Raw genomic sequence first — 12,834 nt, 5'->3', positions numbered from 1 at the left:
AGGGGGGCGGGTGGGGGGCGGGAGGGGGCCAGGGGTGGGAGTGAGGGTGCGCGATGGGAGTCGACTCCAGACCCAGGTGATTTAGAGAGAGTAAAGACCACCTTTGGCCGTCATTTTGTCTCAGCTTAACTGACGCCCTCTTGTTACCCTCTAGTTTTCCTGACTCGGTCCCTTATTAGCATATCCTCATTTCCACAGACCTGTCCGTCTGTTGCTTCTGTTCCCTGCCTTAGTGGGTACCGTAGCTCTACCCTCCTTCCGGGCAATGGAATCTCATAGTGAGAAGTTTCTTCACTATTCACAGGTGGCAATTGAAGCCGGAAGAACATCTACCAAGAGCAGAGAACCCAGGAAGAAAATTCTGCCTCTTTAATACGTCCCAATTTGGACGTTTTCCATATAGATACCTATCTATATAGATAGATGCTCTGGGATCTGACGGTCCTGGACACCTGTATGGCTGTGTGCTGTGGTCTTTGCCTAGCCTGCGGTTCACTTTTGCTCTGGCCACCACCTCCCCTCATGTACAAACCGCGTCTCTGCTCTGCCAGTCTTGGCCCCCGTCAGGCAGCGGTTCACTCCCTCACCAGGGAAGTCTAGATAGATAGATATAGATAGATATCGATCGATAGATATAGATATAGATAGATACAGATAGGTAGATATATGGATAGATATAGATATTTGGATAGATATGTAGACGTCTATCTATAAATATATCGATATATCGGGGTTCTCAGCCATCCCAAAGAAGCTTGCACAGGGCCAGTTGCTTTATGTCAGGAAAAGGGACACAGACTGAGTGTATGAGGGTTTTTTTTTTCTATAGATGTATAGATATTTATATCAGATGCAAATAAGTGAAACTCTCATACACCTTTTAATTTTGTGTTTTTTCCAAACTATTCCATTCAACTTTTTCTGCCTTTTTATTTGATTATAATGAGACATCGTACTGGAGGCAGGCTTGAAATGGATATACAGAGCACTTTCAACCCAGAAATTTGTCTCACGACTTGGGGTCCTTACTTAAGTTGTAGCTGTTAGTAATTTCATCCATGAATTCACTTTGTGCCATAGTGTGATGTTTTGTTATGAAGTTGGAATTGGGAAGGGAAACTAGGAAGTTTTGGGAGAAGTTAAGAAGGTTGAGTAGGCAGGCGTTGTTATAGATATTAAATTTCACCCTGCTTATCAAAGTACCTGGAGGGTATGGTATCCAAGCTGTAAATGGCCCAAAGGAATCGGGGTTCTCAGCCATCCAAAAGAAGCATGCACAGGGCCAGTTATTTTATGTCAAGAAAGGGGACACAGACTGAGTGTATGAGGGGTTTTTTTTGTTTTGTTTTTTTTAGTTTAAACTTGATTTTGTGAGGGGACGAACAGCGTGACAATTAAAGAAGATCTAGGAATCGTAAGTACTGACAGAATACCTGGAGGGAAGGTGGGACTGGAGAATAGTTTGTGAAACAGATCCTGCTGAGGATGAATCCAGAACTTCCTGAAGGATTCCGCTTCTGCTGTGTAGGGACAAGGTTGTAAATAGACAAGCCACAGGCACCTGCAAATGGTAAGTGTGGTAGAGAGGGGCTGGAATTGCCTGTTGGTGTATCTGTGGGAAGCAGCTGCTATCCTTGAGGAAGAAAAGATGGAGAAGGTAAGTGGCTATCAACCTGTCAGAGACAACACATTCTGTGAAGTTGTACTCTTTCATTTCTGACACTGTGGTTCTTAATATCTGTCCTAAACCTGGCAGTCACTGAGGTTCGCAAAGTATCTCCTTCTATGTGACAGTAAAACTGGAATTACTATCAGAATGGAATCCATTCCTGCCAGAGTAAAACCATGAAAAGAAATCGCAGTTTTGATTATCTGCTTATCATTTTTAATAGATCACAGAGTGCAATGTTCCTTATTTGGTGTATGGCAAGTTGATGAATAACTCTTGATTAATATCCTTTAATGTTCTGTTTCACACAGTTCTCTCAATTACATGTGAAAAATCTGTTATATAAGTAATGCTATTTAATGATTAAAATGGATATATGTTTTAAGGTAGTGCCACCCAGTCTTTTTTATTTGGTAGAATAATATTATTATCTATTGGTTGCCTGCCTTGAAGTACAGTAATTTCTCTGTTTCCATTATTTAAAATAGGTGAGTGTCTTTGACGAAGATACAAAGAAAGGGGACAGTTATGAAAGGGAAGAAAAGATAGATGGAGATGAAAAGAAATTCAGTAGTTTCAGCAAGGGAATTAGGAGCATAATCTTTGAGAAAAGTCTTGGTTGCTTACCATTCGGGCTTTGTGATGAGTTGAAATGTCCTGAATGAGAACTGTTCTCAAATGCTTTCAAGACCAACAAAAAGTTACGATACCCACACTGACCTGGAACTCTTTAAACCATTAAGATATATCACTTTTTCGCAGTTCAGTCCATACTTTTTGCAAAATGTTCTGCTTAGTTTTTCTGCTAAGAAATTACTGTTTCTGAACAAGGTTAAGTGTCGTATGCTTTCATTGTAGTTTTTTTTCCCCCTAACATATACTGTTTTCCTAATTAGACTATAAATTTCTCCACAGCTGGGACCTTGTTTTGTTTTCTCGCCTTCCCCATAAGAAATATCATTTAAGTGAATGTTGTAAACAGTTACTTCATTTAAATTGCCCTTAAAATGCTCTATGGCAAAGACGTTATTTGTAGTAATACCTATAATGGTAAAAAGTTTGTTGCAGTCTTACATACGATAAGATTGATCAATTGTTATATATGCTTAGTGGAATTTTATCTAGCTGTTCTAAAGAGCCATTAGACTAGTCTTTCTAATGGAAAATGTTTATTGTCTAAGTTAAAACAGCATTTGAGGCCAGGCACAGTGGCTCACTCCTGTTATTGCAGCACTATGGGAGGCTGAGGTGGGAGGATCACTAGAGCACAAGAGTTGGAGACTAGCCTAGGCAATATAGTGAGACCACTTCTCTACAAAAAATTTAAAAATTAGCTGAGTGTGATGGGGTGTGCCCTTAGTTCCAGCTACTCAGGAGACTGAGGTGGGAGGATCACTTGGGTCCAAGAGGTAGATGTTGCAGTAAACCAAGATCATGCCACTGCACTGCAGCCTGGGCAACAGAGCAAGATCCTGTCTCAAAAAATTAAAAAGCGTTTTATAGACTGCATGTTTGTGTCCCCCCTCCCTCCGCACCAGAATTCATATATTGAAGCCTTAATCTCCAATGACATGATATTAGTAGGTGGGGCCTTTGGGGGGTGATTAAATAATAAGGGTGAAGCCCTGCATGGGATTAGTGCCTTTACAACAAGAGACCCTAGACAGCTTGCTTCCACTCTTTCTTTGCTCTTCACCATGTGAGGACACAGCAAGAAAACACAACTACAAATCAGGAAGAGGGCCTAATTTGTGCCGACCGTGCTGGCACTCTTCTCTAACTTCCCAGCCTCCAGAACTGTGAGAAATAAATTTCTGTTGTTTAAGTCACCCAGCTTATGGTAGTTTGGTTATAGTTGCCCATATTAAGACAGCAGGATGCAAAATTGTGGCCAGTATGATTGCTTTGACATGAAACAAATTTTAAGCACAAATTGCAAAAAGTAACCAAAATATATTAATCCCCACTGCTGGCGTTAACACTCTAAAACAAACTTTGTATATTGGGGGATTTTATTTATTTATTTATTTATTTATTTATTTATTTATTTATTTTGCTGACCATAGTGGCTCATGCCTATAATCCCAGCACTTTGGGAGGCCGAGTTGGGCAGATCACTTGAGGCCAGGAATTCAAGACCAGCCTGGCCAACATGGCAAAACCCCCTCTTTACAAAAATATAAAAATTAACCAGGCATGGTGGCACACCCCTGTAGCCCCAGCTACTTGGGAGGCTGAGGTGGGAGGATCGCTTGGGCCTGTGAAGCAGAGGTTGCAGAGAGCTGTGATGGCACCACTGCACTCCAGCCTGTGTGACAGAGCGAGACTATCTCAAGAAAAAAAAAAAGGATGAGGATTTTTTTGTTTTCAACATGCTTTTTAACATCCACTATATTACTCTCATCTTTCTAGGCTGGAAAAAAAAATGTTTTAAATGTTATTCTGAAGTATATTGCAACCTTTAACAATTCAGTAGACTTCTGAATTTTTATTTTCATGTAGCTTACCACAGTTGTATCTAGGAATATATCACATAGCTGATTAATTGGTGAAATAACCCTTGCAATTTTACACAGGTTGTACAATGCACATTTTCAAGGACCACTCACATACATCCATTTGATATTTTTTGGTATCAAGAAAGTCTTTAAACAATCAGTACCACAAATAGCAGTAAAAAGACAAAACTGTCTGAAAGTACCTATCTGTTTAAAACTTTAATTAGCTTTATCCATCCATTAAATAGTTATTGAATATCAAACTGTATCATTCACTCTTCTACACTCTGAGGAAATAGTGGTAAATAAAGCAGATATTGTCCCTACTATCAGGAAATTTACATTTTAGTAGTAATAAGCCATAAATTAACAAAAACAGAAGACAGTGGTAAGTACTAGGCATGAAATTCAAACATGACTATTTTAGATTAGGTGATTAAAGAAACTAAAATACCATTTAAGCTGCTGTGTAAATGACAAGAGAATCCAGCTTTGTAAAAATTGGGGAACCCTTTGCTTGCAGAAGGGACAACTGCAAAATCTAAGGCATGATCTAGCCTGGAATATTTCAGGAGCCAAAAGAAGGCCTGCATGGTTAGAGAATAGTGACTTAAGAGGCAAATACTGTAACTTTGGAGGGATAGGAAAGGGCTAGATCATGTTACCTTTGAAAGACAGGAAAGAGTTTAGATTTTATTCTATGTGCAATGGAAAAAAAAATGAGAGCATTTTAATCCAAAGAGTAATATAAGATAATATATTTTTAAAATCCACTTTGGTAATTTGTTAATTGGCATAAAGAGTCAGCTTTCATGTAACATAATTACTAACATACTTGGATTTAAATTTGTCATTATTCTTATTTTATTTGTCCCACCTCTTATGTGTTCATTTTGTCTTCTTTTGCCTTTTTGATTTTTTTTTTTTTCTTAATTAGGCCATAGCACCTGATATTCCCAGGCAGACTCTCATCCAAGTGCCAATCAGCCCCAGCCCTGCTTAGCTTCCCAGATCAGATGAGAACAGGCATATTCAGGGTGGTATGGCTATAGACCTTTTAGATTATTTTTAATTATTCCATTTTTTCTACCTCATAAGCTTGACAGATGTCTTTTAATATCTTTTTACTGTTCACCTCAGGTATTAAAACATGGAACCTTGGTTTATCATCTTTAAGATAATTTGGTATTATACTTCTTCCAGGACAATGTAAGGACCTGCGAACACATCAACTTCATTTACTGCCACACCTCATGTTATATACATTGTATATTCTTAATATGTATTTCCTAAATTCTCAAGACATTTTTTATACAATATGAATTTACATTTCATATTGTATAAAACATTTACTTTTTCTATTGTGTTTCGTGGTTCCTGGAATCTGAGCTTCCATCTAAGACCTTATTTCTTCTTGAAGGACATACTTTAATATTTCTTTGAATATCTACTGGTAACAATTCATTCAGATTTTCTGTCCTGACACTGTCTTATTTTACTTTCGTTTTCTAAGAACCTTTTTGCTGAATTAGCAGCTATTTTATCATTTTGAAGATATATTTTATTCCTTATGGCTTCCATTAGGTCCTCTAAGACATAATGTCCATTTTGTTTTTTTCTCTTCAAAGGTAATCTTTTTTTGGATGGCTACTTTTAAGAGGTTTGTCTTAAGTTTGGTGTGCCCACATGTGTTTTGTGTTTGTTTTTTTGTGTGTGTGGTTTTTTTCCTCTTCGAGATTGATAATGTTTCTTGAATCTGGCTGTGATGTCCTTAGGCTGTTTGAGAAAATTCTTAGCTTTGTTTGATCAGACATTGCTTCTGCTTTCACTCTCCTTTCTCCTCTTCTTTTGATACTCCATTTACATGTGTATTTGACAATTCACTTTGTCCCTTGTATTTTCCATTTATTTTCCTGTCTGTTTCATCCTGAATATTTCTTCTTAACTTTCAGTTCACTATTTTCTCTTAGTAGTCTCGAATTTGTTAAATCTCTCTTGAAGCATTTATTTTAGTTATATTTTTGGTTATCAGTTCAAACATTTCTACTTCATTCTGTTTTATTGTTTCCAGTTGTTTACCCAATATCTCAATCTTTTATTTCCTCAAACATACTAATCATAATTACTTTAAAACCTGTATCTAATAACTATGGTGTCTGCTATTATCTGACACTTTTCTTGTTTCTTGCTGTTATCACATTGTCTTGCTTTTATGTCCCTTATTTTTATGTTATTTTGTATTATTTTATAAACATTATAAATATATAAAACTTGGCTTAGGTTATGTTTTAATTGAATGTCAGAATTGTTTTGATTGAATTGTATATGAGGAAACTATACTTTGAAGTCCAATATGATGGTATTTTCTAAAGAAAGAATTTATGTCTCCTGGCAAGACCTTTGGACACTAGTAATCCAAGATCTTCTTAATCCGGTTAGTGATAGAGACAATTAGAATATAGGCAGGTCTATTTCCTGTTCATACTTTCACAATGTAGACCTCTGAAGTCCCAACTCAAGCATGCAGAGTTTACCAGATCAGGCCCTAAACTTCAGTTTTTGTCTTTTTAATTCTATGGGTTAGAAACTCTGTTCAACTTTTCAGCCATCACCTCAGGAATCAGAAGATACTCCAGAGGAAAAGCTAATGTAAATGCTGGATTCAACAACTCTGTTTTTTCCTTCTGAATATTTCATTGTCTCTAATGCTGTCAGATGTTTGTTTTATATTTTGTCCAAGCTGAGTGTGGTGGCTCACGTCTGTAATTTCAGCACCTTGGGAGGCCAAGGCGGGACCATCCCTTGAGGCCAGGAATTTGAGACTAGCCTAGGCAACATAACAAGACCTTTGCCTCTTGGAAAAAAATAAATAAATAAATATTATTAGAAGTGAAAATGGGGATGTTGTTACAAATGCTGTAGAGATTGATGAGAAATTATGAACAACTTTATAATAAATGGGAAAATATAAATGAAGTAGGCAGTTCCAGAAAAATGTAACTTTTCAAAAGCCATGTAATGGAAAATATAAATGTTGGGATGTTGATGTAAGAAATCATGATGCCCAGAGACTTTTGCCAAACCTTCAAAGGACAGATCATTACAATTTTACACAAACCATTCCACAGTATATTCCACTTATATACTGTGGAATTGGCCCTTACTGCCCTTATCAAATTTAACATCAAGGTTACAGAAGCTTAATATTACTGCCCTGATTTTATTAGGGCAGTAATGATTTGATAAGGGCAGTAAGAATTACAGCCCTGTCATATTCGCAAAGACAAAAATCCTAAATAAAACAGACCTCAGAAAATGTGTTTTTAAGAAAAGATAATAAAACATCATCAGGTTGAATTTAACCCAGGAATGTATTTTAGTATATTAAGAGATTAGAAAAACTATCTGGCTATCTGAACAGATGGAGGAAAAGAAAACTATTTGAAAAAATTAACAGACATAGATAAACCTTTGGGCAAATTAGAATTGTGTAGAACTTCCTTGAGCCAATAAAACCTACAACAACAATATTTTAAGATGAAGTATTTGAAGCAGTCCATTAGAATCAGGAACAAGTACTATGTTGGAGATCCTAGCCAGCATTATAAGGCAAGAAAAACAAAAGATTAAGAATTGTAAATAAACATAACTTAGTCTACAGATAAATTATTGAAGAGCTTTGCAAGGATTCTGAATATACTATTGATATGGTTTGGATCTGTGTCCCTACCCAAATCTCATGTTGAATTGTAATCCCCAATGTTGGAGGTGAGGGCTGGTGGGAGATTGGATCATGGGAATGGGTTTCTCATTCGTGGTTTAGTACCATCCTCTTGGTACTGTCCTTGAAATAGTTCTTAGAAGATCTGGTAATTTAGAATTGTGTGGTACCTCTCCCCCTTTCTTGCTCTTGCTCCCCCTTTGCCTTCCACCATGATTGGAAGCTTCCTGAAGCTGCCTCAGAAGCAGAAGCCACTATGCTTCCTGTACAGCTTGCAGAACCATGAGCCAATTAAACCCCTTTTCTTTATAAATTACTCAGTCTCCAGTATTTATAGCAATGTGAAAACAGATAATATGACTATCAATATACAAAAGTGAATTGCATTTCTCTCCAGCAGAAATGAACTGTTAGAAAATGATTTTTGTAACATACCATTTACTATATTCCTTTAAAAATATAAATTAAGTAACTTAACAAAAGGTATAGAAGACCTCTGTAGAAAATTACAAAACTTTATTGACAGGCATTTAAAAATGTCTAATTTTAAAATTGCCATGTTCAATTATTAAAAGACTCGAGTTAAGATGGCAGTTCTCCACTACACAATGAAGGTAATTGCAATACAAATCCCAAATGAGTTTTTCAAGGAGCTTGACAAACTGATTCTAAAGTCTGTATGACAAAAAGCAGAATTCAGGATACTCCAGAAGCAGATTTAAGATAGAATTGACTTGTAGATATTCGTAACAGCAAAAAAATAAAAACAACTCAAATATCCATCAAAAGATAAAATGTTTATCCATGAAAAGATACTCAAAAAGTGACACCTTTATATAATGGGATATATTTGGCTGCAAAAAGGAATGAACTGCTAATACCTGCTATAATGTGGATAAACCTTGAAAGCATGCTGAAATAAGCCAGTCACAAAAGACCACTTATGATTCCATTTAAACAAAATGTATAAAGTAGAAAATGTATTGAGACAATAGATTGTGGTTGTTTAGGGCTTACAAAGTTTGGGGTGATGGGGGCCCGAGGTAGTGACAGCTAAAGGGTGCAGTTTCTTTTTGAGGCAATAAAGTTCTAAAATGTATAGTTGCACGTTTCTGTAGATATACTAAAATCAATTCAGTTGTGCATTTAAATGAGTAAATTGGTATGTGAATTGTACCTCAATAAATCTGTTAAAACCGTAGTAATTAGGATATTGTAATACTGGCTTAGAGATGGAAAAATTGATTTATAAGGAATCCTGATTGTAAGGAATCTTGACTTATGTCAGAGATGGCATTGCATACCAGCAGGGAAAGCTAGATCATTTCAATAGATGACGCTGGATATTCATATGGGGGAAAAATGAAATTGGTCCTCCCTACCTAACACCATACAGAAAAAGTAGTTTCAGATGACTTTAAGATGTAAGTGTGAAAGGAAAACATAGTAAACCTTCAAAAGAAAGATTGCAAAATATTTTTATGATCTTATGGTAGGGAAATGTAATATGTATAAAGGAAAACGTGTATGTCCAATATGTTAAAGTTAAAAACCTCTGTTCAAGACTCCGTAAATCCTCAGAATAGCGGTTAATTTCAGTCATGCCCAGGAAACATACAAGATGAGCCTGGAATACCTTGTGCAAGATAGCAAGGAAGCTATTAGAGACTACGAGGGTGTCATATCACATGGACTCAGGAGACAACTGAAAAGCATCCTTCTGGCCATAGATGAGACCATTTGAGTGTCAATAAGGACAGTAAATGCAATTGATTGGAACATATCAAGTGTCTTTAAATCTGAGTACATAATGATTGTAAAACAAACAGCATTTAGTTGGTCAACAGTAGAAGATGCTGTTGCATCAATTCATTATTTTGAAAATCAGTTTTGTTTTGTTTTTAAAGTGATTAGGCATTTGTCCTGCCTTTTGTATGTGAACTGTAAGTAACCACATAGTAGATGAGGAGAGGGTTCTCTTTGTACATGTATTCTTGCTAATGAATGGAGGAATGATAGAAAATTGCCATTTTGAAATTCCTAATGAACAAATGGATTTATTTATTGCATTTCAACAGCTGCTAACATGACAGACAAGAAAACATATGTTTCTTAATGGAAAAACACCACTACTGATGTTAAAATCTTATCAAAAATTTGACCCTGATACTAATCAGGTCTTTAGATCCATCCAATTTGCAGAAAATATAAACACCATTAAAACCTTAAGCCAATGAAACCTACCACAACGTAATATTTTGGAATGGAAAATATAAATGAAAAATCCAATTTTGGAGAATATTGGGACAAATTAATTTCAACAAATATGTTGCAGGAGAAAAGGAGACGAGAAGGACAAGTGGAGAAAACCGTAGATTACAAGAGACTTAGTTCAATATGAAGCAACCTGTGAACTTGGATTAGTTATCTGACTGTATAACAAATCACCCTAGCTTAAATCTAAAAATATTTATACACTTTCTTAGGATCCACAGGTGGTTTAGCTAGATGTTCTGGCCCAAGGTCTCATGAATTTGCAGTCAAGATGTTGGCTGGGCTGTAGTCTGAAAGTTTGACTGGTGTTAGAGGATCCACTTCCTAGAGGGCTCATTCGTAGAGCTGCCTGTGTTTTCTCACAACATGGCAACTGGCTTTCTCTAGAACAGGTGATCCAAGAGAGAGACAGAAACCATGATCATTCAAAGTGATGTAACATTACTTCTACTATATAATGTTAGTCACACAGACATTTCCCTGACAATATGTGGGAGGAGATTACACAAGAGCATGAATACTGGGAAGCTAGCTGTCACAATTTGGCCCCAATGGTTGATAGTTCTTGATTTGCAAAATATATTCATCCCCTCCAAAAGCTCTCCAAAGCTCTCATCCTATGACACCATTAGTTCAAGATCTAGAAATCTAAATCAGTTCCAATTGTGGATGACACTCATAGGTGTACTTAAGTACAGCTCCTCAAGAAGAGTTCTTTTTGATCTGAAGACTCATACACTAAAGACACAGTCTCTGCTTCCACATGTAATAGAAAATGAATAGGATAATAAATGTGGACATGTATATTTAAAAAGAGGGAATATTGGAGGTACATAGGTTCACAGAAATTCTGAAACCCACCTGGGCACAGATTGGCAGTTGCTTGGTCAAGTTTCAAGGCCTAGAATTCTCAGCTCTGCCTTCTGGGATCTTGGATCTACTCACTGAGTCACCCTTTCTTTTTCTTGTTTACACTTCTGCCTGCTTTCTGCCTATAGAAGCTTGGATGTCCCACAAGCTTCTTTCCATTTGGTTCTCTCTGTGCCTTTCAGTCCAGGCTGGCCATGTTTCTGCTAATAGACTTCTCTTAAAAACTTTGTGGCTCACTTGTGAATTTTGAGTTCACTCCATCAGACAAAAGCAACAACCACACATGTCTTCCCACATAAACTCTGCCTCAAGCTTTTGCTGATGAAAATACCCTTAAACTTTTTAAAAACCTGTGATGTTATTCAGAGATTTTCAGAGACACATCGTTTGTCTGATGAAAATACTCTGAGGCACAACTTAAGATCTTTCTGAGCTATTAAAGGACTTTATAACTACAGCCTCAACTTTATGTTTCACTGGCAGTGCCCTAGATTTGCTTATTGCTCAGAGATATTCCCCAATTTTAGCACATTTGTCATCTGCACAGGCTGGGAATCTTCAAATCCAGCAAGTTTTGACTTGTTTTTGTTTGTTTGTTTGTAATAGAGTCTGTTTTTTGCTGTGTTGGCCAGGTGATCTTGGACTCCTGGCTTCAAGCATTCCTCCCACCTCAGCCTCCCAAAGTTCTGAGATTTTAGGTATAAGCCACCATGCCCAGCCATGGCTTTTTGTTTAACAGTCCTTCCTTTGACAGTCTCTCTTCTCACACATTTTACTATAAGCAACAAGAAAAAATACACATGAAATATTTAACACTTGGCCAGCAATCTCCTTTGCTAGATCAATGAGTTAATTAGGCATTTTTTCTACTTTGTACATATCTGTGGATAACAAATTTGCTAAACTTTCTGCCATTATGTAACAAGGATCTCCTTCCCTCTAGTTTCCAAGAAGAGTTTTCTAATCTGTTAAGATGTCACCTGCAGCCTCCTCAAAGGTTATCTATTATGCTTCTATAAAAAATTTCTTCAGAGCTCTTCAAACTTTCATTAACACTCTCCTCCAAGTTCTACCTTCTGTTCACTGCCAGTTTTAAAACCACACTTACATTTTAGGTTTTTGCTAACACCCCACTTCTGAGTACCAAAATGTATACTGATTTTCTATTGCTGCATAATAAACTGCCCCAAAATACAACTTGTAAAGCAATAAATATTCATTATCTCATGTAGTGTCTGAAGGTCAAAAATCCGGAAGCAGCATAGCTGAGTGGTTCTGATTCATTGTCTCTTGTGAAGTTATCAGTCAAACCATCAGCTGAGACTGTAATCATCTGATGTTTTAACTAGTACCAGAGGATACACTTTCACATGCTATTGGCAGGACACTTTAGTTCTTCACTAGCTGTTTAGCAGAATACCGCACTTCCTCACCACATGTACCTCTTCATAGAGCTTCCTGGCTTCCTCTAAAACAAGTAATCCAAGAGAGAAGCAGAAGCCACCATGGTTTTTTATGCCGTTGTTGACCTAGCCCCCAAAGTGACATATTATTACACAGATATGTAGCCAACCTGTGGGTCACTGTTACGGTTTGGATGTGTGTCCCCTCCAAATCTCATGTTGAAATGTGATTCTCAATGTTGGAAGTGGGGCTGGTGATAGGTGTTTGGTTCATGAGGGTAGATCCCTTATGAATGGCTTGGTGCTGTCTTTGCGGCAATGAGTGAGTTCTCGCTATCTGAGTTCACACAAGAGCTGGTTGTTTAAAAGAGCCTGTCATCTCTTTTGCTCCCTTTCTCA

At 37.0% G+C, this 12,834-nt stretch overlaps 1 long non-coding RNA gene across 15 annotated transcripts in view; it reads left to right on the top strand.

Moving 5' to 3' along the window:
* LOC104006383 (uncharacterized) overlaps positions 1-12,834 on the top strand; it is a 167,941-nt gene that overhangs the window by 274 nt on the left and 154,833 nt on the right. For all 15 annotated transcript variants that reach the window (XR_010156890.1, XR_010156889.1, XR_010156888.1 and 12 more), the window contains exon 2: positions 1,356-1,414. This is a non-coding gene — a long non-coding RNA (uncharacterized LOC104006383). The remainder of the gene's footprint in view (positions 1-1,355; positions 1,415-12,834) is intronic.

The sequence above is a fragment of the Pan troglodytes genome, chromosome 4 (genome assembly GCF_028858775.2).
Source record: "Pan troglodytes isolate AG18354 chromosome 4, NHGRI_mPanTro3-v2.0_pri, whole genome shotgun sequence".
In the NCBI taxonomy this organism is placed as follows: domain Eukaryota; kingdom Metazoa; phylum Chordata; class Mammalia; order Primates; family Hominidae; genus Pan; species Pan troglodytes.
Note: the sequence above shows the minus strand (reverse complement) of the source record. Positions and strands in the feature narration are given on the sequence as shown.